We start from the raw sequence: 12,251 nt of genomic DNA, 5'->3' as shown, positions 1-12,251 counted from the left end.
AGGTGACAACCCTGTTAGTGTACCCTTTTGTCAAGTTTTCCTCCTTCCCTGTTTTATTCTCCCCTCCCTCTCACTCCTGATTCCTGAGAGTACCTTCCAAATAAAATGCCTGAATATAAGTCCTTATCACAGGCTCTTCTTTAGGGGAACTCATGATGAAACAGTACTCTTTAAAGCTACAAGAATCACACAGTTAATATTGCTGAAAGCTGCATGATAAATGGATGGTCTGAGGCCATACTTCATGAAAAATATTCTGTTTTTCATGAATAGAAATTGTATAAGATCTTCCTAAGAAGGAAGAGGTTTGTAGCTTGGGTCAAAATGGCACAAGAAATGCCTACACTTACTTGCCATTCCCACACAAAATTAGAAGTGACAAAAAAAAAAAAAGGGGATTCTTTAAAACGTGCTAGAAAACAAGAGATTGCCATTGATGGATTGAAATTTTGGAGAAATCCTTGATTATTGGAAGGCAGACAAGCTTGAAAGTCAATGGCACAGGCAGAATAGGACTTCTAGAAAAGGTAGGAGCACTTCTACCGAGGCTCTACGTCCAGAGGTAATAGGATCAGGGAGCAGGAGGGGGAGCTAGGGCAATTGCCTGGGTGATTGTTTTCAAAAACCACAGAGCTGTTGACATAGGTTGCTCTCAAGGAACCTCTGCTGGTCCTAGATAGAGGAAGACTTAATTTCCTATCTGTTCATTGAAGCTTTTTTTGGGGGGGGTACCTTTTACAATGAGCACGAATAACCTTTTCAATAAAAATATTTTAAAAATTAAAGTGTCATTATTAACTTCAGAAATATAAGATGGGAAAATCAGGAGTAAGTAGGCTCCTATGTAAACTAGCCTATTAGATACCTTGAAAATGAAAAAATAATATGATCACTGAAATTTAAAAAAAAATCTAAGCAGATGGAATGGACTAAACAGATTAGCTAATAAAGACCAAATTCAGAAGCTAAAATCTCACAGTTGTGAGGTTGTGAATGCTCACAGAATAAAACACAAAATAAGAAACACAGAAAATAAAAGAAAAAATTAAGAGATCTGGAAGATAGATTCAGAAATTCCATTATCTGTCTAATAAGAGTTCTGGTAAAAGAGAATAAATGCAAATGGTGAGGAAGAATTACTCAAATTAATAGAAGAATATTTTCCACAAGTTTTCAGATGGAAAATACCATCTGAATGTCAAACAATTTGAATAAGATAACACCCATACCTAGACCTACCACAGTGGAATCTGAGAAATGAGGGTAATGGGGGGAAAAAACTAAGAAAGCCTTTGTTCATTGCAGCATTATTCACAATAGCTAAGCTATGGAAACAATCTAAGTGTCTGCCAACAAACGAATGGATAAAGATGATGTGATGTGTACACACACACACACACACACACACACACACACACTCACACGGTGGAATATTATTCAGCCATGAGAAAGAAGGAAACACTGCAATTTACAACTACCTAGATAAAACCTGAGGGCCTTAATGAGATAAGTCAAATAGAGAAAGAAAAATACTGTATGATATCACCTATATATGGAATCTAAAAGAGCTGAACTCAGAAACAAGGTAGAGTGGTGGTTACCAGGGGCTGGGGAATGGGGGAAATGCGAAGATATTGGTCAAAAGGTACAAATTTACAGCTATAAGATTAACCAGTTCTGGAGATCTAATGTACAGCAGGCTGATTACAGGTAATAATACTAAATGATATACTTCAAAATTGCTAAGAAAGTAGATCTTAAATGTTCTTACCACAAAAAAAGAAATAGTATTTATGGGAGGTGGTAGAGTGTTGGCTAATTCTGGGGTGGTAATCATTTTGCAGTATGTAAGTGCATCAAATCAATATGTTTTACACCTTCAACTCATGCAATTATATGTTAATTATATCCCAATAGAGCAAGGGCAAAAAGAATGATGTATGAATGCTCATAAACAACACAGATTATGAAAGACAACGGAGCAATATATTCATGGTTTTTTAAAAAAGAAAATGATCATACCATTATTACCCACTCAACAAAATGTTGTCAGGGTAAACACAGTTACGCAGAGGAAGCTATAAGCAAGCTTCCCCAGGACCTGGACATTTACAGGATGAGGTCAGGTGTCTACCTCCAGACATTGATCAGTTCAGCTGAAAGCAAAAACATTGTTTCTGCTCTTAGTAATATATAAACAAAAGAAGAACAAGAACATTTAATCAAGCTCTTCATCAAATTATCTCTAAATTAAGAACTTTGATGATTTCAATATATATCTGGTAAAACTAATTAAAATCAGTTGGGTAATAAGGGTAGCCCAAACATTCTATTCTGACAAAGCACTTACATATAAATATAAGTATGTGTGCACAGAGACACACACACAAACACATGCTAGATTCCACCACCAGTGTTGAATGAATGAATCATTATGGTCCAAATAGTTTAGCAAACACAATTCTTCTTTATGCTGAAAAAAATGGATGGAAGAGTGAAAATCACTGGATAATTTATTCTAACATTTTCCTGAATCCTCCACCAGTTTCCCCATTTTTTTTTCTAGTTATAATCCCTTTTGACAAATTACCTAGATATCTGGGTCAACAGTCTATTTCACCTTGTCTTATAAAACTCCCTTTATTTGCCAATGTAGATGTCACACCTGAGTCCCATATGTGGGCAGCCCAAGTATGCAATAGGGAAGTTGTACCTTACGTTAAGAATTTAACAGAAAATAGTTTCTGTGTTAAGTATTGCAGCTCCAAATGTTTTGCACCCCTTTTCTGTTGGTTGAAGTGTTTTATACTTCTTTCCTTTACTAAAATAGCAGAAACATCTGCATCCCCTCCCTCAATCAGTATAACACTTTATGAGTACCAGATTTACAAATAGTATGAGTTACACGCAGTCAACCCTGTTCTTGGTCTTATTAATTACTTTCCATCAACTTACCCCTCAGGTGTTCTGGTTACAAAAGCATGCTGACAATCAACAGTAATGATTTTAAGTTAGTTATTTGACAAGTAGGTCCCTTTGCAAAGAGTTTCTTGTTAATTATTTAAAGAGTCAGTGCTAAAGGGAGATTTGCTTGTTCCCCTGTAAGTCATATTCATTTGCCTCTCTTTTCCTCTCCTCTCCCTTCTTTACTTGTCTACAAAATTTTTAGAAGTCTAACATCTAGACACTCTAAGATGCACTGTTTTAACCTTTTGTGTAGCAAACTTATTCCAAATCTTAGACCAGCTTCTGATCATAATTCCATGTACATTGCTCTGACATTACATAAAAAATAAATATAAATGATAAGCATATCACAGAGAATATATTTTCTCAGATCTTTTATTTTGCATTTTCCTTGCGTCTCAGTTCCTGGGGAAAATGATGATTAATGAATCATTAAATGCACATGACCAGAAGTTCACATGGGAAAAAGGTAGATTGGGAAACTTTCTATTCAAAGGTTGTGAGCAAATGATGTGTGAAATTGTTGACAAATTGCCTTCATTAAGCTTTTGAAGTGGACATTTTTTTTCATAAATTTGGCTTCTATTCAAATATAGCTGTGCAGAGTTTTGAGACATTCACTGTCAAGTTACGATCTGCAATAATGTTTGTCCTTGAAAACCTTTATTTTTGGGAAAATTGGAGAAAGTTTAAAGTAAGGTTCTCCTGGGCAGTGCCTACATGGATAATACTCATTTCTGAGCAGAACACGGATTTAAATGCTGCCCTATTATCCCTGAGATGCAGAAAGGGAACAGGGATGAAGTACGGAGACCATTTTTTGTCAATTGTTGATCTCTCTAAAACAAAGCCCTTTGACTAGGGGTCCAATATTGACACTTAAAATTTTGCACATTTCACTATAGCTGTCTTTTTTTCAGCTCAGTGCCATGTAGTATAATGGACAAAACCATGGTCTTGTAGTCTGTTGGGGTTTTAAATCCCAGTTCAGCTCTTACTATGGGTGGAACTCCAGACAATCAGCTTAATTTCTCTGTGCCTCAGTATTCTCAACTGCAATTGAAAGCAATAATCACCTCATAGAATTGGGCTGAGGATTAAATTTTAATTTGAGAATATATATAAAGTACCTAGCGCTACCTGGCACACGATAAACTATTAAGAAATGGTAATCTATACTATTTCACATTTGGATAATCAGCACAAACTTTGGTCTGGACTTTGGATCTGAAAAGCCAAACATTATCTAGTTTTCTATAAACCTTTATATTTGTCTATAAGCACATTATCTGGGGTCTTCACTTTCAGTTCTTATATGACTGCCCACATTTAGGTTTTCTTTCCTCTGGAATCATGGTGTCATAGGATAGATTATTTTGATAACATATGTATGCAACAATTCCCACTTCTTAAGAGACTATCCTGAAAATCTTCTTTCTTCTTCGCTCAAATCTTGTGTGTAAAAAGACATAGGCAGCCAATGTCAGAGCAAAGACTAAGATCCAGAAATCCTGCAGCCCTGTCTCCAATGTCCTTAAATATTGGTAAGTATAAACTGGTGTAGGCCAAGTAGGTTTTTCTGACAGAACATGCCCTTTCTGATAGTTCACAATCTGAAAAACATAGAACTTTGCCTCAGATCTTTAAGGAATCTTGTATCATTTCCCCCAAATGGCTACGTTTTCCAGTCAACAATTTTGCAGGTGAATATCCTATGAGATGTGGGCCTGAGCAGACCGAATCTGCGAGTGAGATACCAATTTGTTTTTAATCCATGGTAAGAAAGAGTTCTTTTGCAAATTCCTGTCCATTTCTTGTTTTAACCTATGTGCAGTGCTCTGTCCTTTAATGTGGCACAGACTCAGCAAGGGTCTTGTGGAACTAACGCCTCAAGACTGAATTCAGGGTTTGAACTCTATCATTTGGCTTCTGGTATATTCTTCATTAATAAAACTTGCCATATTTTGGTCGAAGGAATGGCAGCAGTGGTTGGAAGACTAGTAACATCCTGCCTCAGGAAAGTCACTATTTGACCAATACAGCTATAGGGATCCCATCAAATGTCTTCTAAATTCTGACATGTGAATGCTGTAGGGGCCTCAAAAGTCCAGATCTACATGTCCTCTCAGCTTGTGAGTCAAGGTCAAGAAAGGATTCCTAAGACACCAATAAGGGATGTGTTTGTTCTCTGAGCTTCCTACCACCTGGAGGATTTCAGGGTATTGCTTTGAAAGAAAGGTTGAACTGTGTGTTTCATGAAGGGCCACTCATCTCCAGGAAGTATAGATGAGAACCACTCTAACAATGGCTAGAATTAAAAGCAGAGTACCTCAACATGCCCAGTTCTCTATCCATATTCTGGGGAACCTGAAAGATACAGAGGTCCTCTTGTATCTAAGTTTCTTTTTAAATTTTAAAAAATTTTTAAAAATATATTTTTTTATTTATTTGGGAGAGAGAGAGAGAGAGAATGAGCAGGGGGGAGGGGCAGAAGGCGAGAGAGAGAGAGAAACAGACTCCCTACAGAACAGGGAGCCCGACACGGGGCTCGATCCCAAGACCCTGAGATCATGACCTGAGCCCAAGGCAGATGCTTAACCGACTGAGCCACCCAGGGACTGCTGTGTCTAAGTTTTGTATTTAAGTTTTTAGTGGCCTCATGAAACACCAGTCATTTCTATGGACCTGTGTGTCTCCTTCTGTCTCGTGTTATGCTTGTGAGTGGCTAGAGTGACTCACATGTGGCTAGAGGGACTCACAAGGTAATAGTTTGGGACGAGAAACTGTCACCTACCTTTATACATTGATAAATGGTATATCCAATTATTTGCCAAATCAAGTCATACACATATAATCAGCATGCCAAGACTGCTTAAAACTGCAAAAAGCATTGAAAAGCAACTGGACTCTCATAAGGTTTTATGGCCTCAGCCTTGCTGTTAGCTTCTTTAGTTACTTTGGGAAAAGTCAGTCTGTAGCAGTGGACCTCGGTTTCCTTTTCTGCAATTTAATTGTTAAAATAATTCCTCCTAACGTTTACATTCTATGATGATTGCTATCCTTCACTTCTACAAATCCCTACCAGGCTATGAAGCTCATTTCTGTATATCTTGCACTTGTTTCCTTTTAAGTTTGTTCTTGACAGTCATTTTTACTATTTCTCTAGTATCAAAGACATATACACACTGGGGTTAGTGGGCAATATCAAAGCATCTACCCCACTTTGGGGCAGCACTATATACTAAAGTATTAGAAGTACCTTTGTGGGCAACCTCCAGCTATTAACTTGAGCTTCAGAAGTTAAATATTACCACAGCCTCACCATCCCTGGGCTATTCAATAGGCTTACAGCTTGAAGCGATGAAATTTCTCTTTAATCGAGAAGGTACATGAGGTTAAGAGTTGTTGGTGAATCTTGATATGCCAAATTTTGCGAAGTTTTAGACCCCAAATCAATGAACATTACAATTTTGTTGACATCATCACTAACTTGCCCAGGGAATATTGCAATCAATTAAAAGATGGAATAGAGGCAAATCCTCTAACAGAAAGACAAAGGTTACTATGCACAAAGGGGTGAGCAGTTATTTTGAGTAGACAGAGTAAAAAAAATGTGAATCAGTATCTTGTGAAATATTTATCACGGGTGAGTCTCCTGGAGGAGCTGTGGAATCCCTCAACTGCCTTTCTGAAGATCTTTTACTCTTGGATAGATGATCTCCATTGATGGAAGAGAGAGTAGCATGAAACAAGACAAAACAATCATTCCTTTTCATTTGTCTGTCTTCTGTCTATGTACTTCCATTGCATTGTGACTTCAGCTAGGTCTAGGTAACCCTGAAACTATTGTCAATTTCAGGATATAAGCAACCAGTCATTCAGAAAGAAAATCAGTCTAAGTCTTGGAGAGCCCTGACTCATAGTTTGAATTAATTTCAAGGAGGACGGAGAATATATAGCTTTATTTAAACACTAAAAATACTATAGTCTTAGCTTTCATTTTAAATTCTATTTTTAAATCTCAGAAATATATTTTGGCTTTCTTTTTGCAGGATCCAAAATTCTCTTATTGAGTACCATTTTTCCACCTGACCTGAATGATCTGAAGTTCAAGAACTACCTGAAACTGTGACGATGTTATGAGCTTTTTCGTCTTGCTGAAACCATCCCACCATTTTGTTTTCTCAAGATAAATCATAGCACCCACCTCAGAATGCACTGCATGCCCATGCTTGGAGAAATGCATCCCCAACTTCCCCAGTCTTTCAAGCTGTAAGGATTGATCCCTGAGAAGGAATGGTCCACAAGCTATCAAACACGTATAGCTTGTATGTCTGTTATTAGAGCATTACCCCCCGTTTAAGCATGGGATTGATTATTTTTCCAAATAGTTCAAAACATCTGCTAGTACCTAAAAACTCTCATTTATTTCTGGATTGCCTGTTTGGTTATGTAATACTTAATGCTGAATACGCCAGGCTACTCTCCAGTTTACTTCCAGATATAATTTCAGGGCTGATGTTAATCTGTAAAAGCACATGGGATTTGGATTTTGGCAATCCTGAAGACAGCCTCCCTCTCTACACACCATCTTGATGGTTGATGTAAGCCAATGGGTCCTGAATTTTACCTCCCGCAAGCTGGCAATTCCTAACTGATTAACTTCAACTCTGGAATTGGCTTCTACCCATTGGTTTGATGAAGCCAGTGTCCGCTCTCCTTAAGGTCATAATCCTGAGCATACTGAGATCATTAAGGGGGGCGGGGGGGAATGAGATGTTTTTTGTATATGACAGTGGAGATTCCTTACTAAAAAAAATCTTTATGTTAACATTATGGAGAAACTGATTTTTAAAGATAAACCAGTAAGCCAATTGGCAATATAATTCTTCTCAGCCTGTAAACAAAGGAAAAAAGTAATAGCTATTTTCAGAATTTATTTCAATATTAAAAGAACGGCTAGTGTCATTAAAACACAAAGATAGAAATATGATTAATACAAACTATAAAGGTAGGCTTTCTTTTGGTGCTCCAAGTCAGACAAAATTAGCATTTGATGAGCTTTTCTTTGGGGTTAAAAAGATCTACAGGATAGGAGAAACTTCTATAAAATTTAGAACTATTTTTAATGGATTCTATATAACCAAAATGTTTTTTCTATTTGGGGCTTGATTTAAAATATTTAAGATATTTAAAATCAGCTTCAGTCCCGTACAACTTTAATACAGATCAAGTGTTTTAAAATATTTATGATAAAGAAAATGATTCCATCTGGGCAGGGAATTTATTACTGGAATATCATACCAATTTGAATTGAAGCCACTGTGAGATTAATTTCTTCTCTGCTGCTGGAATATAAATGCGTTCTGACAGCTGGTTTCTGTGACTAAAGTGCACTTATTTGCATGCAGTGTCTCCTACTCAACGAAATCATATATATCAGAGGAACTTTGAATGGTTTAAACAACAAACAAAGATTGATTATCAACGCAAATGCCAACCAGGGACTTACTATAAATAACAAAGTATCTGCCAGTGCCCATTTTGAAATTGACACTGGTTATTTAAAGCTTTCAGAGAGATAATCATGAATTTCAGAAGAACTTGCTGATGTTAAAAAAACAAGAATTACACAAAGGGGAAAGATGGCCTTGATCAAACACATGTTTTTCAGATTTATTAATGATTAACACATCAGACACTCTCTTTTGGATTACATTCCCTTTCACCAAGGCTAAGAGCTGAAAAGATGAACATTTTTACAGTAATAATATGTCATGAAGGACATGTAATAATTTAGACATTTATATCATATGACTGGAGATCTGAGTAGGTACAGTTAGTGGCTATAATTTAGGTGCCGATGATAATAAAAGAGAAGGGTTTCAAAGTAGGAAGCTAAATTTGCCAGATTTTCTCAGGGACAAGCCCATCTAACTGATAGGTCATAGACTCAAGCAAAAGGTATGGAAGTCAGTATAACTTTAAGAAAAGTAAAAGGAGGGGTGCCTGGGTGGCTCAGTCAGTTAAGCATCTGCCTTGGGCTCAAGTCAGGATCCCAGGATCCTGGGATCACCCCTGGTGTGGGTTCCCTGCTCAGCAGGTGGTCTGCTTCTCCCTCTGCCCCTCCCCCTGCTCATGCTCTCTTTTGTGCTCTCCTTCTCTCAAATAAATAAATAAAATCGATACCAAAAAAAGGTAAAAGGACCACCTGCTTTTTAGAAGCAAATAGCGATGAACAAAACCCATTAAAGTTGAGACTAATTAAGAGTAAAAATGATTTATAAACATAATGACACTAAGTCAAATTCTCACGCTAGTTCTTTTTTTAAGATTTTATTTATTTAAAGAAAGAGCGAGCACGAGTGGGGGAGGGGCAGAGGGAGAGTGGGAGAGAATTTCAAGCAGACTCCTCGCTGAGCAGGGAGCCTGACTACATGTGGTGCTGGTTCCCAGGACCTGGAGATCATGACCTGAGCCAAAACCAAGAGTTGCAAGCTCAACCAACTGAGCCCCCCAGGCGCCCCCTCACGTTAGTTCTTAAAAGTCATATTTTCTTATTTTTTCCTCTTAGGAAGAATTTTTTCTAAAGTAGCTGAATGCACCTTTCGCTGGAGAGCTTTCTATTCTAAGTAGATCAGTCACTGACAGACGGCAGCATTGTTGAGAGGACAGAGTCAGGAAATCCAGGGTCTCTATGCCCCTATCTCTCTGCTAATAATGATCTTAGAATGAGCCAAAAGGTAGTTTCTGGAAAGAAAAGACCAGAGGAAGTATAAAAGGAGGAGAAGTACTGAGGAGACTCTTTTCTCTATGTGCATTCAGGTTGCAAAAAGATTTAAACTCAATTAATTGTAGAAGTCTATACTCCTTGAAAACTACCAAACGGTTCTCAAACAAAAGATTACAATTATCCACTGCACTTCCCTGTAGCAAAAGCTCTAATTCTACTCTTCAATGAAGACTAGGTCATTTTATAAACAACCAAAGAGGGCGCCTGGGTGGCTCAGTCAGTTAACCTCCTGCCTTCAGCTCAGGTCATGATCCCAGGGTCCTGGGATCAAGTTCTGCATGGGGCTCCCTGCTCAGTGGGGAGGCTGCTTCTCCCTCTGCCTCTGCTTGTTCTCTCTTTTTCTCTCTCTCAAATAAATAAATAAAATTTTTAAAAAATAATAAACAACCAAAGAAAACGTCATGAGTAGCAAATGAGAGTGAGAAGTAGGCAAAGGGGCAAGAGAACAACCTTAGCAGGTTTTGTCACTTAAAGTCTGGAACGCTGAGAATCCCACCAAACTGTCACAGTCCAGAGATTGCCATATCTATGGTCAGTATTTGCCACACAAATGGTGATTTTTGAGCCATTCCAAGGGGAAAAAAGGAGGAAGTTGTATTGGAGTGTTCAATCATTTAGCTCTTGCATTTTTGTCAGTAAGAATGTAGAAGGAAGTATGAAATTATGGTCTTTATTATTCAGAAGTTTTCTTTTTGATAGAAAATCAAATGTTCTTGGGCCCTTTGCTGAGAGTCTAGAAAGGGAAAAGTAATATAGAATGCGCATTAGGAAATATTTGTCTTCTCCTTTCCTTCTCCCTCTTTTCAGCTTCTAAGACCTAATTTTGGGTGGATCGTAAGTGGTCTTGTGTAACGTGCAGCTCACCCAACCAAAAATGACAACATTGAGACTATAGACTGAAGGCACTGCTGCCTAACTGTCCTCTCTGCTCTGGACACAAGAGTGAAGCTATTGTTTGAGATTCACCTGAATCCCCTATGTGCCATCACAGGGGCAGAGGGAGGGGGTGGTTCTTCAACATCTGATTCCATAAAGATAAAGATAAGTATGAGAGTGCCTGGACACCCATCATAGAATTAGAAGTGCATATAATTTACTGAAGAGTTAATGTAAGTAACACAGAGAACAGCTGTATAGACTCACCCAAGTACAAATGCCATGCAGTGTTCTGCTAACCAACACGTGAGACACAAGAGCCTGGGGCTTACTCAAGCCAAGTCATCCCCACTCTATGAATCTTCCCTATTACTAACAGTTCTCTAAGCCATATCTGCTATACCCACTGGTTTTTGGTAAGGAATATCTTGATCTTTCTCCATCCATATGGACCTCTTTGGAAACGCTATTTCCAGTGACTGCATTGTGTCTCTGGAGGACTGTATTGTGATTTCTCTACTACTACTCACCTTTCTTCCTTTGACATTTAATGATAGACTCTCCTTTACATGCCAAGCATGCCTCTTGGTTCTTGCCCTCAAGGGGCTCAAAACTGACTGGAAGACAGACAAATGGAAAGTGTTTAGGAGGAGGAGAGCACAGGCATATGTCATTTGTGGGTGAGAGAATGTGTCAGAGACAATGGTGGCCTTCTGGACTCAGTGATCCCTCTCCTTTCTCTGTGATTCAAGGGAATGGATTAAATGGAGAGAAACCTCTGGTCTTAGGATCTATTTGGGAGATGATAGAACCAACCTCATATTGTCCTTTTAGCTGATAAAATCACCCTGTAGAGCCAACACCTGTTTTATCTACACTCCATCCCTCGAGAATTATGAATTTCAGATTTTGATAATTCTGGAAGTAAACTTCACCTTTTTTATAAATTTTAACCATTTTTATGAAGCTTAGCGTCAATACTCTTAATTTCCTGCTTAGCATATCATTGTTTAAAAATAAAAGCACACTTAAATACAAAATACTTTTTAAGCCAAAGATAATTTTTAGGGGGACACATCCTACATTAGGGGACTATTATTAACTCTCTAAATTAGTTACTAGTATTTAAATTCTTGTTCAGAATAAAGCTGAAATGAAAATGAAAATAGACCAATCTATTTCCTCAAGATACAATTTTTTTCTTCGAAATGCATTAGCCAGTATAGTGATTTCCAAAATTGTTTCTAGGTAGGCATCCTCAGGCAAGCGCCTAACTTCTATAGGCAACCCGTTTCTTGTTTTCAGGAAGGAAATGATTGAAAAGATAATCTCTCAGGTGACGTCAAATCCTAAAAGTTGGTTTCTAAGTTTCTCCTAACAGTAATGTCCTGTGAGTGAGTTAATAAAACAGCTATACGAGCTGATGCAAATTCTTCTCAAGAGCTGCAAGATGTAAATACTTTGGGGGAAAGGATGGTGAATAGAGAATGAAGTCAAAGGAAGTGTTGCTAGTCTTCCCTTGAGTAAGAAAACCAACATTGTGGATTCTTAACCTAACTGATAGGAAAAAGCCAGGGGTCCAAGAACAACTGGATTATCAAGAGCTTTGGTTTCA

This window comes from Eumetopias jubatus, unplaced genomic scaffold (genome assembly GCF_037043125.1).
Source record: "Eumetopias jubatus isolate StellerSeaLion01/CBP00866 unplaced genomic scaffold, mEumJub1_p1.0 scaffold_5, whole genome shotgun sequence".
Lineage (NCBI taxonomy): Eukaryota > Metazoa > Chordata > Mammalia > Carnivora > Otariidae > Eumetopias > Eumetopias jubatus.
Note: the sequence above shows the minus strand (reverse complement) of the source record.